Raw genomic sequence first — 21,405 nt, 5'->3', positions numbered from 1 at the left:
TTTCGGACTAGAAAAAAAATAATCGTGTTTTTAGTGACAAATATCTTCTCTAAATTAGCTATTTTTCCTCCATGGCGTCATAAGGAAAGGGTTCATTTGCGCAGCGCTGTTACTGTGACTCCACCCACCTGTATACAGGGTTCCTGCGGGGTCTTAAAAAAGTCTTAAAAGCTTTGACTTTGGATATTTGGAATAAAGACCTTGAAAAGCATTTTAAAGTCTTACATTTTGATATCTTGGTTTTAAAATTAGTGCCACTTGAAACTTTGTCCGTATGACTTTTCTGGTCTAAACTTTATTTTTTAACCACAATTATACAAGTGAAGCCTGTTATGCCCCATTACGCCGGATCCCAAATGCTGATCAAAATTAAAGGAGAAAAAAAAAGAAGACAGAGAAGAAAAAATAACCACCTAGTTGTGAACAGGGCTGAAAGTAAGTAGGTCCGGTCCAGTACTGTGCACTGAAATAAGACCTAGCGAAGGGACGCACAGGTGTTTGTTTTGTATTTGCTGTGAAGCAGGCAGCACTTTGTCTCATCATTTTAGCGTCTCTGTGGTTGAAGTGTCTTATGACTACAAAATGTGATTTACGTCCCTCTCTCCCCTCACCTTATTCGCTAATTCTGTCGCTTCCCTAAGCAAACACACTAAGCATGACCATCTTACAGCTGGGGTACGTTGGATTTGTAACATGTCTAGGGACGTTCAGTTTATTCACAGTCAAGTTTGCATATTTATGTGCAAGTTGGAGGTTGGTTAGTCTGCAACGGGACAAGAAAAGCAACAAATGATTCCTGCAGTTTTCTGAACACTATTGTGATTGATAGCTCAAGATAAAACCGAGTGCAATGGTAGAAGTAAAACATGCAGCAAAGAAAATGACTTTATGTTTGAAAAAAACAATGTTTACAAGGAGGATTGCAAGTGAGGATGAAGATGTACAAGCTAAAATTAGAGAAAAAGAAAATAAGAAAGGAAGTGCAGTGTTTCCATTTAGCAAGTCCTTTAGTACAATAATTAATTCAAACATTTTTAACTCAAAGCCCGATTTACATTTTTATTTACAGTCGAGATTTATTCTCAACTGCATTTCTCTACATTAGTGCTGTAACGATTCAATTTAACAACATTTCAATTAATTTCATAATTTGTGGTCGCTGATCCGATTTATAGTCCACATTGGTTCATTTTAAACAATTCGATTGAATCCAATTCACTGACCTCAAATAGATCCAGGAAATAGATCCAGGACATCTTTAGCCAGAACTTCAACCAGTGTGAGTCAGATAGAAATACCTGGGTAGTGAACAGTGCAGGTGAGGTTTTCCTGATTCTCTTGCAAGATAATCAAGTATAAATTAAATATATGGACAAATAAACAAGAATCAATGTAGGTTAAAATAACTTTTAAAGAGTAATTGAGTACTTTATTTATTGGAGCCCAAGTAATTAAATTACTCAACCTATACCCCACTTTAAAAAGTAATTCACTATTCATTACTTTTTTCCACTCACATACAAATCCTAAAGGGAATAAAGCTAGCACAAAGAGGATACCAAAAAAACAAAAAGAGAAAGGCTACACAAGGGCAGTCAGGTTTTTTAGCACCGCCTCATTAATTTCACCACATGAACATTACAAATATGTATATATACAGTATATATATTACATAACATAGTAGCCCAGTATACAGACAGGTTGCTCATGGACACTAGGGCAGTGGAAAGGAGTTTATCTTGAGGACAAAACTTGAACTTAACCGAAATATTTTTGCCTTTGTTTTCAACACATTGGAAATAACCTGAACATCTCTAGTTGCCGAATGTCCCTATGTCTTCATCTTTGTCCATATTTAACTCTCTTCATCTTTGACCAATCCCCAACTCTGCAATAGCGCATGTGTCAGTAACTTTTAAAAAAAACCTGTTTTGTTTCGTTTAACTAAGAGACAATGTCAGAGCGAACTAGACAATGTTTTTGATTGGTTACCTATGATTTCACTGCCCCAAAATTTGAATAATGAAGTAATGAGGGTTTCTGTAGTCTAGTAATTGTATTTTCTTACATTACTCCGTTACTGACAAGTCATTGTTCTGAAATTCAAGGATTTTTTTTCTTCTTCCTCCATAGGGTTGGGAATTAGGCAGTGAAATTGGTCTTCATTTTTCATATGCAAGGTCTTAAAATTTCTTTAAAAATCTTAAATTTATCTTGAAGAAACGTAGTAACCCTGTATATAAATACTGCCATTTATCGTCAATAAAACTTAATAGTTCCACACATTGTACATTACTTTCCACATCAGGCTTCATGAACAGACGATTAAAATAAATGCACACTTTGTACAATGCGCAGGATTTTGGGAGGGGGGTTAAGAGAAAAGGAAAATTCCATACGCACATGTTTTATAAATGTGTCGCTGACAATAACAGGTAGTTAAACAAATGTTTAAGGCAAAAAAGACAACAATAAAAGAATAAAGAAAAGAAACACACAAAAAAGGGGGGATGCCAGCTCAGTCTAGCCAGTGCTTATTAATGATGGCATTGGTGAGGGTGAGGGGATTCCCCTGAGGTGCAAACGTGGCTTCCTTGTCTGGAGATAACATCCTTGCTCAAGCTCCTCAGGAGAAGCACAAAAATTCAAGCAGACATTTTCCAGGTATTTTATCACTCCCTATCAGATCCCGTTCTCCCTTATCACATTCTACACACACTTTAACATGGATACCAGTTCTGGACACATTTCTCACAATCAAATAAATGTGCATGTGAGTGTATGAGTGAGAGAAAGAGACAAATTTCCATTTATTTCTTAAGAGGAAAAGAGAAGTAAGTAATTTCTTTGTTGATAAATGCTTTGTTCTATTTGCATTACACAATAAATTGATTTTAAAAACTATTGCAATATATTTCCAACAATAGGCCTAATGTATTGAAATCTACATAGACTAAGAAGTATTGTATAAATTGTTGTTGTTTGGCAAATATCTTATCACAAAAACAAATTTTTTAATAATAATAATAATAATAATAATAACAACAGGTAACACCAGTGGAACATCAATCTAGTAACATTTTCTGCCAATGAATGTTGTGAGTACTATGTAAACAGGCTCTGTGTGGGAAATCACCTGTTGCAATAAATCCACATTTTAGGCAGGACTCCTGGTGGCCTACCGTTGATTTTTTTGTCTTGAAGCCCGTTCTTCCATCTGTTCTTCTGTCCCCACTGATCCCTTATCTGTTTGCAAGGAAATGTTCCACATACAACTTTTCTCGCGTACCACGTTGCCGAACTACTTTTAGCGCTCAAGTGACAAAGAGAGGGTCACAGGCGCCCCAGAGGAGCTGAAGGGACCCCCAGACATTCCCGGGGCAGCCGAAAGAGTCTCTCCAGCGTGTCCTGGCACACGGTTATTTAGAAAAATAAAAGATCTTTTAAGATAAAAGATTGTCGAAACTTGGAAGAAAAAAAAAAGAACCAGGCATAACCATAATTAATTATTTCTTCTGCCGCCTGGTGCCAATTGATCCTCAGACCGGTACCGGTCTGCGGCCCGGTGGTTGGAGACCACTGTTCTAGGCTATACACCTCCCAATCCACCAGATATTGAAGTCGACCTCCCCGGTGCCGGGAATCTAGGTTCTCCCTGACGAGATAGGCCGCTTTGCCTTCCACCATCAAGGGAGGCGTACTGACGTCAGAGAGCTCAGAACATGATCCCCCATCTGGAGGTCCACTGGCGGGCTTCAGCAAAGAGACCTGTTTGATGTTTGATGATCTGGAAAGGACCCACGTAACTGAGTTTCTTGCAGGGGAGCCATAGCTGGAGGTTTCGGATGGAAAGCCAGACCCACTGACCAGGAACCAGATTGGGACCTTCCCGTCTGCGCCGGACGACCTGCTCTTGGGTCTGGTGGACGGCTTGCCGAAGCTGTACATGAGCCACCTCCCACGTCTCCTCACAGCGGCGTAACTACTCCTCCACTGCTGGTAGCTCTGTGGGTTCTCCTGATGAGGGAAAGAACGGGGTCTGAAACCCCAGCACACATTGAAAGGCTGTAAGTTCAGTGGACGCCTTCTTTATAGGTCTGGGCTTATACAGTGCAGACTAGGAATCGGCTCCAGTCCTTCTGATGTTGACTACAGGAGGAACCAAGTGATCTCCTGGTTCAGGCGCTCCACTTGTCCATTGGACTGAGGGTGGTAGCCGGAGGGGAGATTCACGTTGATGCCCATTTCCCGCCGCACTTGCGAGGTTAACTGGGTCCCACGGTCCAACACTATGTCCTCCAAGAGACTGTAATGATGGAACATGTCAGTGTTGATCTACTGTTTTTGGAAAACAATCAGTCACTGAGAGGATGGTGGTGTTACCTTAAACGAGGAAGATCAGTGATGAAGTCCACCGCGATGTCTGACCAGGGGCGCTGTGGTATGGGCAGTGGTTGTAGGAGGTCGGCCGGGAGTTGTCAAGGTGACTTACCCATTTGGCAGAATGCACATCGGGTCACGTACTGCTATAGATCGGCCTGCAGCATGTGCCACCAAAAAGAGTTTGTAGTTAGGGATTGTGTGACGGCCATCCCTGGGTGTCCGGCTGCAGGCAAGTTGTGCATAAGGCGGAGATGCCGGTTTCAATGAGACAGGGGGAAGTATATCCAATAATCAATCCTGATGATTATGTCATTGTGTCATTTGTTATAATATTTTACTGAATTTTGCTATGAGTGCATATGACAAGAAATATGCATTCCTTATTTATCTTGATATAATAATAAATAAAAAATACATTACAGTGAGGCAAATAAGTCTTTCAGCATCCAGTGATTTTGTAAGTTCTCCCTCTTAGAAATCATGGAGGTCCTAGAGTTCACGAGGCTGGACCCAGAAGCAGGACAGAACAGAGATGGTTGGTGAGAAAGAGTTTTTAATCAGTCCCAGTGGTGGTGGGGAAGTTCCGGCTTAGACGGCTGGATCCTGGACGGCAGATGAGACCAGAGGTGTGGAGGATGCTGGAGGCAATGTCTGAAGGAACAGATTAACAGTGGATTAGGATTCTTGGCATGGGCATAGGCAAATAAATGGCTTTGACGAGGTCTAGAGTTTAGCATAGGTCTATACTCTACCGCTGAGAGCAGACGGACTGACATCGGCTGGAAGGTGAGGAGTCCATAAATAGGAGGAGACTGGAAACAGGTATTCCCCGGTAGGAGTGGGAGGAGCCCATAATCCTAACAGGAGGGATCTGACACTTTCATCTTAAGTCCATGTCCACAGTGAGAGACATAATTCTAAAAAGAAATCTGTGAATCCTATTGGATGATTCATTAATTTATTCATTTTCTGAATCCGATTTTGTCCCTTTCGGATTTTCGAGGCTGCCGGAGCCTCTCTTTGCCACTTGCGGGCGAAGGCAGGGTGCACCCTGGACAGGTCGCCAGTCTGATGCAGGGCCACAATCACACACCCATGCACTCTCACATTCACACCTATGGACAATATAGAGTGATCAATTAACCAATGAAGCATGTTTTTGGACGGTGGGAGGAAGCCTTAGTCCCCGGAGAAAACCCACGCATGTATGGGGAGAACATGCCAAATAAATAAATAACACTGCGTGATTATTTTAAAAATAATTTATTTGTATGCTACTGCTACAAATAAGTATCTGAACGCCTGAGAGTATCATTGTTCATATTTGGTACAGCAGCCTAGCAGCTGAAGGTCGTGTCACACTGCTGCTGTACATTTTGCAAAACTATACAGCAAGGAAAACTGGTCATGGGGGACTATAGGTGGAAAAAAGTGAGAAAGGTTTTGGTTCTCAAATAGAAATTTTCACAGATGTATGATGTACATATAGAGCACTTAGCAGAAATCATATTGTGTCAGCAACATGCTCAGCACCCACTGCAGGCAATCGCAGAGTTTGCTTTAACTAAACTATCAGTTTTCCCTGGTTCGCACCAATTCAAGATCAGCGCAGGGCGCCAGCTGGGGTGGGACCCCCGAGGAGATAGGGGACCCCCCGGCAGAAGCCACAGCTGGAGTGATTGGAGAGAAGGGCCAGGCGTGCGTCCATTGTTGCAGTCGTGCCCACCGTACCCAACCGGCTTCTGTGCTGTGTTGGACACCGCCCCATGAGAGACAAGACCGATGCTGGGGGTTCAGCCGATTTATAGACCTCACACAATCCGCCAATCTTGCATGAAATATGCTTGATTATTGCACTGTTTGCATGCAATTAATTAGTTATTTGTACGTCAATTACGTAATTGGAAGGGGATGTGTGTGCTGTATACATTAAAACAAAAGATTTACATTGGTTATATGTGCGCGAAAAGTCCATAAGACATCCATGGACAAGCCATAAATTTGTTTGTGCATATTGGAAAAATCATGCACAATTGCGTATGATGCACGGAATAATTACGAATAAACTATGCAAAATATGCATGAACTGCGTAATTCTCAACCAACCAAAAATGTTTAAAAGCTCAAAACCAAATTCATGTTAAGACCCGTCGGCTGAGCCCCTCAACGGACATCTGCACACATCGACGAATGACAAATGCAAGAAATTTGTGGATGTGCACAGATTTACATAGATCACACGTGTATCATAAAAAACAGAAATTTCATCCATGGACAATACTTAGATTGCACATAGCGGCACTGTAACACGGCCTTGACCCAGAAACGGTGCAGACCAGAGGAATATGACTGTTTAATTACAGTATCCCGAGTGGCCAGGCGGGTGCTGACCATGATGCTGTTGCGATTTCTGCTCAATGCTTTGAGTGTCAACTTAAATACATTTGATTAACCACAGGTTCAAATGTTCTTTGCGTGGTTTACTCGTACTTGGTTTTAGCATGGTTCATTCATGATAACTCCCCTTCACCCAACAGTAGCTATGTTGACTCCAGAGGTTCTGTTACCCTTAAAGGGATTAAGCTGGTTCTGAAGATGGTTGGAATTCATTATTATGTCAGGTTTGCTTTCTGCTTGACATGAAGTTTAGAAATTTACTAATCTCTTCTTATTTTGTAACATTTGGTGTCATTTTGCCATCTCTGACCTTATCATGATGTGCAGCAGAGTGGCTGACAGTGGAAAACACTGTCTCTAGTTTTAACCATGTTCAGGGAAAACACTGAATATGAATGTAGAAATACTTTAAATAAAAGGGAAGAGTGAACAGAATAATTTAAAGAACAAAAAATATTTCATATATCAAGGGTCTCTATTTCCATTATCTCTGCTCACATATACAAAGAAAAACCATATACACCCTGACTTCAAACATAGCCTGAGAGAGGGTTAAAAATTACAGTAGTTCAAGAGGGAAATCAGTGTCCATTTGTCTTCGGGATAATAAGAGAGCGGCTGCATTAGAGACAAATAGCACCCACTTCTATTTCCTTTATCACTGTCAGGCCAATTAATAGGCCAAGGATCTCGAGTCACCAGAGATAAGCAACACATACACAAGCACAAAGGGGCTTTCCAACAGCTGACCTTGTCTGTTCCCTCCAGCACAAAAAGACCCCAGAGATGGATACCTCTTTAGAGGACTGTGGCTGCTAGGAATGACATCACAGCTGTCATCTCTCAGACTCACTTTCACGCAAATTTACAAAAATACACTACAAGGACTATTTAACTGTGAGGGCATGGGTCATACAAAAATTGCTTTTTGGGTGTTAAAGTTTTTTCCAACTGGAATCCATCTTTTAACAAGTCGCAGACCCACAGGGAAGCAACTGCTCTCTGAATCGAGTAATCAAGATCAAACTCCCGATTTCATGGCACAGAATTTTCAGTATGTAAATCTTGATATCTCCCACTCACCTGAAGAATATGCGAGGCTCTTGGTGGGAGGGAAATCCTTCATTGATCATGAATGTGTTCCTGTTATTATGACCTATTGGTCCTCAAAGAGGGAAAAACCTAAAACCACACTGAATTATTTTGCCATGACAGCAATTGGCTTTTGCCTCAGCAGTAAATGCTTTCTATTAGTTTAAAGTATCCCATCTACTTTCTTTGGCCTCAAAAGTGACTTACATGCTCACAATAACATCATATGACTGCTCTTACAGGTGGATATGGCCACAGCGATGGGCAACTCCAGGCCTTGAGGGTCGTATTGGAAAGCGTCATTGTCATTCAGATGCAGCTCCCGCAGCTGGAGTGAAGCTCACTGTACTGGGAGAGTTTCTGAATGATCTCGGTAGCCCACACATGGAGACGCGATTACCGATGCTTTTGTGGAGTTTTTAAAATAAATAAATCTGGTCTTTAAACATCCTCCACGTCTTCCAGGCATTTTGAATTAGATAGACAGACAGGTACTGCTCCATCAGGCTAAATTCATCTGGGAGCAGCTCTGTCAGCCTGTGGTTTGTGACTACTCTCCAGCTTGCTGATGGTGGATGAGGGACACCAGTGTGGGAGGGCTTGGTTGCACACAGAGCAGGGAGGTGGTTTTTATTTTTATATAGGAAATCAGTGCGGTCGGAGTGTTGGACGGTCAGAGTGGTGGTTCCTGACGCTTGGGTGCGGTCTAACAAGGTAGAGGCAGGAGGAGAGCCTGAAGTCAGGGCCAATCAATGACGCTTGGAGACGGCAGAGCACAACCCACAGCCATAGCGGGTCCTTATTGGACCCCGAACCAGTAAAACACTCACTTGGAGGCAGATCCGTGGAGGAAGGGAGAGGCAGCGTATCCCCAGGATGATGAACTTGTACACTACAGTTGGAGACGCAGAGGGGTGAATGGGTTTCACCCCTCCCAAAGTTAAGTGTGCCAGCTATATCCCAAGATTATTATCAGCAGCCTGTAGCTCAGTCACCAGTTGTTTTATAGAAATTGACTGTTATCCTTTTTGCACGACCATGTGTTTTCTTTTAAATTTATTTGTGGGTTTGTTTGTTTTATTGCATGTATACTGGTGGTTTGGAGTGCAGGACTGCGTGCTTATGTGAGGCACTTTTGGCTGGGACAAGCAGCAAAGTGGACTTGGACTATGGCCGCTTCATGGACAGTCATGATCCATTCACCTTTCTCGTTTTTACCTTTGATGTTTTGTTTTTAAATGTTTGGTTTTATGTCATCATTGTTTTTTTGTTGTTTTTATTAAAACATTTCGAAGGTGAAGGCTTCTGCTGTATCTGGGGTGACTGGTAAACTCCCCAGCGGATCCCTACATTTTTGTAGTTCTGGGGCCTCATCCTCATTGCTCTGACAGCTCCTCTTACGGGTATCTGGAAGGTCAAGTTTAAAAAAACATTTTTGGACAGGGGACGAGCAAAAGAGAGGTGCCCAACACAAATATGATGCGCAAATCGCGTTTGCTGTGAATGCAGCTTAAGAGTGTAGTGGATGTGACTTGACCTGCATCAAGAATGAGTTGGAGAATCCAGTAATTTACTTCAGAATCAAGTTATAAATACAACGGGAAAAAGGTAGGTTGTGTGTTTTTTCTCTGTGACCGGATACCAGCCATCTCACGGACCAGTACCAGCCCACACCCCGGTGTTTTTCAAGGAAGAAGAGGTATTCATCACTGTTGAAATGATGGACATTAAGCTTTTTGAGTTCGGCTTTATGTAATCCAATATATACGACATTTGCAGGAGATACATTTTTTAATCCTTCACCACAACCTTTTATATATATATATATGTCATTAGTACGTACAATTATGAGCTTGATATTCAATTAATGAAGATTAACTTGGTACCCGCCAAAGTGAACAGAAGTTTCCTCTGTTTTACAAGGGAAAGGTATGGTTCTGTGCAGGGTAGGAATTATGCCAAGATGAGTTGAGCCTAATGCATGGTAATTATTTGACAGGAAATACTTACACAACGATTAGCATATTTCCAAGACGAGTCACGTAGAGTGGAGAGAAAGAGAAAAAAAAGAGCAGAAAAGAGGATTGAAGGGGAGGACGAGAGCCCCCTGATAAAGATTTCGCTTTCTCCCTTCCTCTGACAAGGCGTTGTGGCAGACTTTGCACAGGCAAACCGTTTTTACATACGTTCCTTTTTTGATAAGCATCTATTCGGGCCGTGGCAATGCCAAAGTCTGATGCACCTGGAATAGCACACGAGTGCACGTACTGCCAAACACAAAGTTTTACTAATTTAGTGTTTTAAGAAAGTGAATAAATGAAAGCAGATCATAGAGCTGATTTATAAAATGAAAACAGAGAAAACAAATGCTAGATAATGTTCCTCTTTGCACAACACGTGTGAACATTTACTACAACACTTGATACAGACAAGGCAATCCATTCCAGTGTGTTTGTGAGGTGGTGTAGTACATACATCTTACTGTCTGCCTCTGTGTCCTATCGGCTTTGTGCTGCCAATAATTTCCCTGAGAAGAGTATATCTAACAAATGCACATTGGCCACGAGCATAGATTCTCCTTATGCACACAACCTCGTAGATGAGGGCTTTCCTGAACTTACACAGCATTTATGTTTTAATGTTTACAATGTTTATTTCATACTTAAGCTCTGTTTCATTTATAGAATACAACAAAACCTTGTGTGACATTTGGGATTTAAGGTTTCAAAGAAGCAGTTATTTTGTTTGTTTCAATTTTCTCCTAAGATCATCTTTTTTCTTTTCATTTTGCTTTTTCAAACACTAATATTTGTTGTAGTCTTTAAGGTTGAAAAGCAAAAAGGTTTGTAGTCCACAATGATCTTTAAAAACATTTATGATCCAACTCTTTATTTATTGTGTTCTTCCCAACTCAACCCATCTGTGGGATAACCCTGGTTTTCTCTGGGGATTCAAGTTTCTCCCAACCTCCTTAAACATACTTCATAGGTTAATTGGGTACTCTAAATTGTCTCATAGGTGTTAATGTGAGTGTGCATGGGTGTGTGATTGTGGCTATGCGACAGACTGGCTACCTGTCCAGGATCTCCCCAGCCTTTGCCCACAAGTGGCCGGCGCAGGATGCGGGCGCCCCGTGACCCCGAAACGGAACTGACAGATCAGAAGATGAAAAAAATTAGATTTATTTTCCATCTTTATGGATACAACTTGGGCACAGGCAATGTAAAAATGATTTTCTAATATTACTTAACAAAACACTAGGGAATACTAACAAGACATATTCTGTTGAAATCAAAGTAAAATTAAAGCCGCAAGCGGCGTTGTATAGCCACAGACAGAACCCGCCTTCCACGCCCAACTCTACGCACCACCGCCGCCCTCACCACCCTCCTTTGATTAAAGCTAGTCAAAGCTGCATTTGCTAACTATGCTAGCTATGCTAATGTGGCTAAAAGTGCTAGCATAGCAATCAGCATCATCAACTGACTCAGAAAAACACATTCCTCCATTGGTGAGAGCTATATGTCATAAGTTGATAAAAAACCCACTTTTTTCAAAATAGCGGCTTTTTTGTTGATTTGATCTCCATAGCAACCATTGTATGTTTTGTTTTCCTCGGGAGGACAAACAGATTGATGTCAGTTTCGGACGAATCGGCAAAAGTAAACTTTTTGTTGTCCTTAGTAACAGTGGTTTCATGCTAACCACGCCCACATTCCTTATATGTCCATGTCCAGTGTTTTTCATTATTTTCAGTTCCTGACTTGGATGCATGCATTCAATTTTCACTGAATTGCATTGAAAGGCATGGGAGTTATAACAGTGCACCACTTTGCTAGCTCGCCATGCGCACGCCGTTCAAAATCTACAACTTCTAATTCAAACATTTTTTCCACAGTAGCTTACCATTGATGCCCAAAAAGTTTCGAGACGATAGATGAAAATTGCAACGACAAGTTTACGTTTGAATCCGGTGATAAAGGTAATTTTTAAAGAAAATCCAAGATGGCGGCCTTTTCCCGAGGTCAAAGGTCGAGGAAACCCCAGAAGTGATTGTAGACTTAAACTAGAGACACGCGAGTCAAATTTCATGAAAATCGCTCAAAAAAAGTTCCTTTTTCGATATTGTGTAAAAACGCAAAAATCTCAAAATGGCAGATTTTGGCACAAAATGGTCGCCAGACCATAGGTCGTGTCACCTACACGTAATGATTTTAAAAGTTTGTTTGGGTATACCGGAAAAAGTTTTCTGGGTTTTGTTAGCCGATTCTTAAAAAAAAATCCGGATTCTTTTTTTTCTTGCCGAGTCGTCACATTTTTTTGCGACGGTTTTTTGCTTACCACGCCCACATTCCTTTATTGATCTTGTCGTGCGTGACATCGTTTTGTTCAGCGTGGGCCAGGGAATCGCATATTTCCTCTTCACGAAATTCCCATAAAAAATGTGCAAGCTAGTTAACATGGCAACGGTTGTGAATCCGCCACGCGCACGCCGTTCAAAATCTACAACTTCTAATTCCAACATTTTGTCTACATCACCTTGCTATGGATGCGTGAGAAGTTACGAGACAATGGCAAAAAATCCCTAGGACGAGTTTTTGTTCGTATGTGGCGCTAAAGGGGCTTTTTATTTTAAATGCAGGATGGCGGCCTTTTCCCAAGGTCAAAGGTCAACGACACTTCTGTACTGTTTGTAGACTGGATCTGGCAGCAAGTGTGTGCAATTGCGTGAAAATCGCTCAAACAAAAGTGTCGTTTTGCCATATCGTGGGAAAACTCAAAAATCGCCAATTCTCAGAGTTCGCCACAAAATGTCCGCCAGGCCGTAGGTCGTGTGGCCGTCCCATAATGATTTCAAAACTTCTTTGGGATGTGTTTCTTTGGGGTGTGTTTGGGTTTCGCAACTGTATTTTGAAGTACGCGCTTTTCGGCCCATTCATTTTTTTGACCGGATCGCTGGCCGTGATGTCATCGTCTTCGGGGGGGTGACGTTGACTTTGTGGAAAATTCATTCGCAATTTATTCCAGGTGTGTGCACGTTTTGGTGACTTTTCCAGCATGCGGCGGGGGTCACATTTTCGCTGAAAGGCAGCGAAGTCGTTGTTCCAACTGCGAAAACAATATGGTCCTTGCAGTCAGTGACTGCTGCTGCGGGCCATAATGATTAAAACACTGTCATTAGGAATGACTAATCAATTTGATAATAACAAAATCAAAAAGATTGATACATTTGTCAAAAATAAAAATTATTTATTGAGAACAGTTATTCAACTGTGTTTTCATAGTGCCTGAGACGTTACAGTTTCCACAAATATCGCGCCTCTTTCATGTAAGTAGTTCTGACTGCAAATGTCCCTGTATCTGAGTGAGAGTTAGCATGCGTTCCATTTGTTTGTTAAGGATAATGATGTTTCCATTTGTGCAAAAGGGCTTTGAACAGGATGAATTCTTTGATGCATTATAACATTTGGATGAAACAGTGTTCGCCTGTCATTTTAAATAATTTTGTAGTGTGTCATTATCAGATGAGGACATCAAAAAGAGATCTGTTGTGTGTTTTCTGTCTTGCTTGCACTTCCCAAACAGAATTGAGGCTCACATTGCCCCATCTCCCCCTGCCAGTCCTTTTAATCACGGCTCCTTTTGTCCTGATTGAATATTTATTGGCTTATTTATTCTTAATCACAGACAGCCGCTATCAAATTCAAGCCTCTATCTTAGACACACATGCTCACATAATGCTGCTAAATGCACAGCTGAACCCCGATTGCGAGATGCCCACAGCAATCCCTCAGTGGGCTACTCGGTGACACTCTCATGAATGACTTAGTCAATTGGTTAATCAGCTTGTCAGTCAGTTCATAAATCTGTTGGTTTGTATTTAGATTTTGGTTTTCCGCTGGGCCCGTATAAGAGGATACGGGCTAAAAAAAATCCAATAAATGGGCAAACCTGAATGGGGAAGGTAGGATATTTGAAGACTGAAGACCCTTCAGTGATCCAACTATTTAAGAACATTTGTTCTTTGAGCACCCTGTGAAAGACTAGTCTTAGCAAACATGTACAACACACAGGGGTAAGTGAGGGTGAGGCAGATGAGGTGTAGGCACACCCTACAGTTTATTCATTTTTTTTATCCTTTTTTTTTTTTTTAACTTGTCCTGTCCAACAGCTGGGCAGGCAGATGAGAGCTGAGGGCTTCTTGTGTTGGACATATTTTACTTTAACAATAGGGGTTATTAATCTTCATACAAACCAGAGGTATGTCTAAATAAACCCCTTTTGTAATTGAGGCCAAACTTTATTAATTTCAACCATGTTTGAAAATCTTTGGTGTTGGACCGGACGGAAAAGAAAAGAGGGGAAGAAGAGGGAGGGATGTTAGAGAGAGAGTGGGGTAGGAGGGTGATAATAGGAGGGGAGGGGGGATAAGACCATGAAGCAGCATAAAGCAACAAGTTTACTGGTTGTTTATCATAGGCTCCGTGCACGAAAGTAAGGAGTTCTACTTCCGCCGCCTTGAGTGTGAGGCCGACCATTTCCGGCTTGCGACTTCTATAGCAGCGACACGGCAGATTTTGATTGCGAAAGATGTTATATTTCACCCGTTTTCTACAAGGTCTCCCGAAAATCGACGTGAACGACATCTACAGGCTTGTCGACCAGTGCGTGGTTACATGGGCAAAATATCGTGTCTAAAATATATAGTGTCGAAAATACCGAAAGGAAATGCGTCCCGTTAGACAAACCTGTGCTGTCACATATTTATGCAGCAGCTCGGTAATATAAGAGGCGATCTTCCAAACGTGCTTTTATTAAATTTTATGAATATTATGAAGTGCCTGTTCGCTCATCATTTTATATTTAATCATTGTGGTCAGTGCTTTTTTTGTGGAAGAAGAACAGAACTGAAGAACAACCCAGTGTTAGGATAGGCTAACAACACGGGCTAACAACATTAGCCTTTTGATGGAGACAAAATCCAGGACAAACCATGTGGGAACCGCTGCAATCTGCATCCTGGCTGCACGTAAATGATCAGCCTTTATTTGTCTGGGCACAATTAGAAACACAATTCCATGTGTCGTGATTTTTTTGAACAGTTTCTAAGGACTGAGCGGCATTTCTGCTCTGAAAAGCTCACACACACTGTGTGCTCTGCTCTGTCCTCGCGAGTCCGGCAGCCGCTAACCCAGAGCGGCGGTTCGGCTCGCAGTCCGAATTCTCCCACATAACAAAACGCACACCTAACAAAGCACCCTCCCCTCAAACACATTAATAAATCCGGCTGCTCTGCTCAGAGAGGTTCACTCGGTCCACTGGCACCGGAGCCCGAACGCAGAGCTCGGATGCCGGGTCCAGACCTCAGTCAGTGGACACGCATCCCCCCCGCATGTCCTTCGTGAGGGGTGAAAGAGAGGGGAGACCCAGCGGGGCGAGAGCGGAGCGGCGCTTTACGCGAGGCGTCCGCAGAGCCGCTGGTCGGTCCCGTATGAGCTCACTAGCTTTCTCTCAGCGAAACACCGTCTATGCGTGACGTAACCCAGAGCAGCAGTGACACACGATCGGAATGACCGTTTACATGAACAACGATCGGTATATCCAGCTATCTCGATCGGAAAGAAATTTTGATCCGAACGAGTCTGACCGGGGCAAAGTATTCTGATCGGCGTGTTTACATGACGCATTTTCTTTCCGATTGCTGCAAATACGAAACACGACTCGTCTTGCTTGGGGTGAAGTCCTCCCGCCGTGTTCACCATCCATTCGGCTCTCGCCGACACATATACTGGAAAGCTATGAAAGCTTATATTAGTACTGTTGTACTTTGACAAATTCGAACACGGGTACACAACAATGTTGTGATGTCTTTTTCACGCGTTGAAACAACAAACGCCTTTCTTTTACCCGAAATCCGCTCCTATTTACTCAAAACTAGCAACTCAACAAAACTCCACACAACAATAACACGACCAACAGGAAGTTGTCGGCCTCACACTCGAAACACGGAAGTTCTATCGTGCACGTAGGCTATTACGGTAAGGTTCAAATATAGTACAAAAAGGGCGGGGCCTGTCCACACACACACTCAAATGTTATCAACACACCTGTTAGCTGCAAAAATGTCCACATGTCGACATGTACAGAAAACAGATAGTGTTCACATGCATACTTATGCCTTAAAACCAACTAGTGTGAAATATTTCAGTCATTCAATCATACAAACTGTTAGTGCAAAGGTGAGCTAACACCTGTGCTCAGGTGAGTGTTTATGTTCTTCTAAAATGGATGGTGGAACGTGAAAAGAAGGAGGGAGAGTGCCCAGCCATCCCCACCCCAAGACCCCCGCCACAGCAGCAGCGGCAGCCGGAATCCCCCCAACGCCACACGGGAACAGGCAGGGAACAACCGCCCCCCGGGCGACCAAGACCGCCACCCAGGCCAGGGCCAGCAGGACCGCCGCGAGGCCCCCAGAGCCAGAGAGAAGGGAAGCACGGAGGGAAAGAGAGCGCCGCCCTAGCCCAACCAGGAGAGCAGCCCCCCCGCCGCGCCGGGAGAGCCCAACGCAGGGCCCCACCCGAGAAGGACGCCCACAGCCCCAGACGAGCACCCCATCACCACCCAGGAGTTCCGGGCATCCCCCCGCCCCAACCCCAGGTACGAGCCAGGACCCCCCAAGGGAGACCCGCTCCGCACTCCTGGCAGCCACCCACCCGGTCCACGGTTGGTCCAGGGAGGAGTAAGGCAGGGGCCCGCCGCCCCCACCCAGGAGGGGGGAACCCCGGGGAAAAAAAGGAGGCCCACAAGGGGTGTTGTAAATATGGCCCGACCAGGCTCGGCCACTGTTGGAGATTTGGCAGGGCCCAGCGCTCAGGGGCAAGGACCAGGACCCACCCCCCAGGGACACGAACACCCCCGGCTCAGGTGTAATGTGAACCCCCCCACCGGGCGGAGAGAGCACCGCCGGGCCCAGGGAACCGGCACCCAGGAGACACGGCCGCCGTTGCCAAGGGGCCCGCCCCCCCCACCAGGGAAGGGGTAGGGGACAGATGGTCCTAGGTCCCACCTTCCTTGCAAAATGTGTGTGCGTGTATGTGTGTTTGAGAGGGTGTGTGTGTGCATATGTTGGAATGTATATATTTTGAGGGGGGAGGGGTGTGTACTAAGGGGGGTGCAGTTAAAATTGGCGGGTAGGGCACTAAGGGGACATCTCCTGATTACTCCCAGTGATGTCCCCTCACCCTCCCCACCAAGGGGCCCTAAATGTTAAGGTGCGGTTAAAATTGGCGGGTAGGGTGCTAGGAGGACATCTGCTGCTTGCTGGCAGTGATGTCCAAGCACCCCCCCTACCAAGGACCCTACATGTCTAAGGTGCAAATAAAACCGAAAGAGGGGGGGCCCACTCCATATGGCAACCATAGGAGGGGGGCCACTGCCAAGTACCCCCCCCCCCCAGGCGCATCGCAGGCTAAACCCCCCACCCCCTCACCCTAATATGAGGTTATATGAGGAAGGGGGTAAGTTGGGGACAGCTGGTAGACTGTCCCCCGGTGGTCAAACAGCTGTCCCCCAGCCCCCCCCCCCCAGCAAAGGGGCCAGGCCCACCCAGCCCAGGGGCCCCGCCCCCAGAGGCGCCGACACCCCAGGCCCGGCACCACCTACCCCACACAGAGAGAGAGGAGCCAGAAAGCGTGCCCCCCCCGGCCGGGGCAACCGTCGATTGCCTCAGCGGAGACCCCGACCCGTTCCAAGAAGTTGTTTATTCCATGTTTGTCTTGAAGTTCCTGGGGAGTTATGAATCTTTAATCAATAATTACGTGCTCTAGTCGTTTTATGCCCCCTGCTTGCCAAGCTGGGAAGTGGATCATGTTTTTGTTTATAAGGATGTCTGGGTTGTTCCAGATGGGTGTCATTTTGCATGGTTGAATTGATGATTTTGATATTTTGAGAAATTCCCACCAGGCTTTTAAAGTGGCATTTATATTTATATATATATTTACAATCCTGTTTTTTAACTGTTTGGCTAATAAATGGAAGATCTGACAGGTTAATCTTTCCACATAACGCCTGTTCCAAGTCTAACCATGAGTTGGTTTCTGGATTATTTTTTAACCATTTTAAGATGTATTGTGCTCTATTTGCAAGAAAGTAATTGTGGAAGTTAGGTAATTCTAATCCTCCACAGCTTTTTGCATTTTTTTTTTATCCTTTTGAACCCTGCCCACCATGCATGTTGGTGCTTTTTAACGACCATGCACCCGTTACAAGCAGCCAGACTGTTAGCAATTAGGACCTGGGAGTGTAGGTTGTGTGGACATCCCACAGGCATCCTATGGGCACTTGTGCATCTTCTGCACACCATGCAGCGTTCACACATGGTCAGCAAGGGGCCAGTATGTGCACCTTACCAACAACTAGAGTGCCGTGTCAGGGCAAGTTATGTGCACATAACTTCTGACATCATCCTTACAAATACTTCACAACGCACTTAACAAATTTACATGACGTCCCCTGAGGTGGTCAGAGTAGCGTCCAGGGAACTGTGAGACGTGCCTGCAGTCCTCTTAAAATGCAGGTCGTCCCTGCCTAGAATCCTCCATGGACCCGGTCAACCCAAAACTTCTGCAGCACCCGCACTCTTCACCCATGCTTGCATGTCACTAAGGCTCAAGTTTAGATTTTTTTAATGTTGTAAATGATTTCTTCTTTTTTTTTTAAAGTAAACTTTTAGCAAATGCTGATATTAGACTTAAAGGAACTCTAAACATAAACACCCTATCACTTTAGACCTATGCAAAATTATGTTTAATTGTAGAAAACAAAAAGGCTGTTGTATTCATTGTGGAATTACAATTTTGTTTGAAGTTGAGATAAGTGCTGCATTCGCATGTGGACAGAGTTGCTAATTCCTGTTAGAACTTCAAAGAAAAGCCAGATTTACCAAAAAAAAGTTAATGCAAAGATGTCATTTTACATATCAAAAGTTGACTGCACACAATGGAAACCTCAAAGCTATGTCAACTTGCAATACTTAGACTTAATATTCTAAATAACAATTTACAAAAGGCAAATGTAAAATTTTACATTTCCAGAAAAACTCCAATTCATGTTTAAACCTCTGATGCTCTGAGTAGGATAACACAAACTATAAGCACACAAAGGAATGAAAGAACTACATATATGTATGTATTATACATACATATATATACATAAACAGGAACAGGTGTGCAGAATATGAACTGGAAACCCCAAGGTCAAAATGGGAAACACCTCCGAAGGTGGTAGAGAATGAGAGGGCAAAGATCCTGTGGGACTTCCAGATCCAGACTGATAGGATGGTAATGGCGAACCAACCAGACATTGTAGTGGTGGATAAAGAACAGAGGACAGCTGTTGTGGTGGATGTGGCAGTGCCAAGCGATGGGAACATCAGTAAGAAGGAACATGAAAAACTGGAGAAATACCAGCGACTCAGAGAAGAACTGGAGAAAGCCTGGAAAGTGAAGGTGACAGTGGTGTCTTTGGTAATTGGAGCACTCGGGGCAGTAACCCCCAAGCTGGAGGAGAGGCTACAACAGATACCTGGAAAGACCTCAGACCTCTCAGTCCAGAAAAGCGCAATGCTAGGAACAGCTAAGATACTGCAGGTCCCTCAAGCTCCCAGGCCTCTGACAGAGGACCCGAGCTTGGAGGAGAAACCACCCGCGGAGGGTGAGAGGGGTGTTTTTTTAAAATATGTTTATTTGGGGATCTCCAAGAATTAATATGCACCAGTTGCACAGGTGAGCCTGAAACCAAAAGAAAAGGGTTGGTGTCTAGCTTTAAACAAAAGACAATTCAGCTTCTTCTCAGCAACAAAGATGGGGATCCCACTAGAGAGGGAACACACTGAAGATGTCATGGAAGGAGGAGGAATCCAGTCAGCGGACGCAAACAAATCCAACATTCGTAATCCAAAGGCTAAAACTCAGAGACAGAAAAGGCAGATCGAAGCATCAATGGGACAGACTAAATCCTAACCGGGGACAGAAAACCAGACGAGCAAAAACTGTGAGAATTGTGAAATGCTGGCCTGTGAGCTAAGGCACGACAGACTGGCAAAAAATGTGAGGAACTGTCAGTCCTAAATACTGCGGCTCACAGGTGGGATGAATGACAGTGATTAGACACAGCATGTGGAGACTGGGAGAATGGAGGGCATGCCAAGCAAAGCTCACCACAGACTAATGCAGCAATGCAGGTGTTAATAAAAAAGTCTCTTGATAGGGAAATAAGCTTCATTAAATAGGGAAAAATACAGACAAATCTTCCTTACCATATGTTTCACATACAGTGGTGGACAAAATTGTCGGTACCCCTCAGTTGAAGAAAGAAAGTCCACAATGCTCACTGAAATGACTTGAAATGTTCAAAAGTAATAATAAATAAAAATTTATTGAAAATAAAATAATCAAAATCAGCCATTACTTTTGAGCTGTTGATTAAAATAATTATTTTTTAAAAAATTAATGAAATAGGGCTGGACAAAAATGATGGTATCTCCATAAAAGACTGAGAACTAATTACCCAGGGGTTCATGATGAACTCAGGTATGTCCTTTAATTGACATCACAGCTGTTTTCAAACCCATGATCAATCAGTCTGCCTATTTAAAGGGAGACAAATAGTCACGTTGCTGTTGAAAAGGTGTGTACCACACTGAACATGGACAACAGAAAGCAAAGGAGAGAATTGTCCCAGGACATTAGAAACAAAATTATAGACAAACATGGTAAAGGTAAAGGCTGTAAAACCATCTCTAAGCAGCTTGAAGTTCCAGGTGACGACAGTGGCACATATTATTCAGAAGTTTAAGACCCACGGGACAGTAGCTAACCCTCCTGGATGTGGCCGGAAGAGGAAAATTGATGACAAATTGAGGAGACGGATAGTTGGAACTGTATCCAAAGAGCCCAGATCAACCTCCAAAGACTTTAAAGGTGAACTCCTAGATCAAGGTCCATCAGTGTCATATCGCACCATTCGCCGTTGTTTGAGCCAGAGTGGACTTCATGGGAGATGACCAAGAAGGACACCTTTTGAAAGGAAATCATATAAAAGTGAGACTGGAATTTGCAAAAATGCATGTTGAGAAGCCACAAAGCTTCTGGGAAAATGTCCTTTGGACAGATGAGACAAAACTGGAGCTTTTTGCTAAGGCACATCAGCTCTATGTTCATAGACTTAAAAATAAAGCATCCAACCAAAAGAACACTGTCCCTACTGTGAAACATGGAGGAGGCTCAGTTCTGTTTTGGAGCTGCTTTGCTGCATCTGCCACAGGGTGTCTTGAAGTTGTACAAGGTAAAATGAAATCTCCAGATAATCAAGGCATTCTGGATAGAAATGTGCTGCCTAGTGTCAGAAAGCTTTGTCTCAGTCGCAGGTCATGGGTCTTCCAACAAGACAACGATCCAAAACACACAGCCAAAAACTCCCAAGAATGGCTAAGAGAAAAGCATTGGACTATTCTGAAGTGGCCTTCTATGAGCC

The 21,405-nt window shown here is 43.5% G+C and overlaps 1 long non-coding RNA gene across 1 annotated transcript in view; it reads right to left on the bottom strand.

The window, feature by feature from the left end:
* Window positions 1-988: 988 nt before the first annotated feature.
* LOC144981431 (uncharacterized) overlaps window positions 989-21,405 on the bottom strand; it is a 49,588-nt gene continuing 29,171 nt past the window's right edge. Inside the window, exons 2-3 of the long non-coding RNA XR_013647083.1 lie at window positions 4,384-5,034; window positions 989-4,306 (exon numbers count right to left, since the gene is read on the bottom strand). This is a non-coding gene — a long non-coding RNA (uncharacterized LOC144981431). The remainder of the gene's footprint in view (window positions 4,307-4,383; window positions 5,035-21,405) is intronic.

The sequence above is a fragment of the Oryzias latipes genome, chromosome 13 (genome assembly GCF_053564925.1).
Source record: "Oryzias latipes strain Hd-rR chromosome 13, Olatipes_Hd-rR_3.1".
NCBI classification, from domain to species: domain Eukaryota; kingdom Metazoa; phylum Chordata; class Actinopteri; order Beloniformes; family Adrianichthyidae; genus Oryzias; species Oryzias latipes.
The sequence above is the reverse complement of the archived record's forward strand: the minus strand, read 5'-3'. Positions and strand labels throughout refer to the sequence as shown.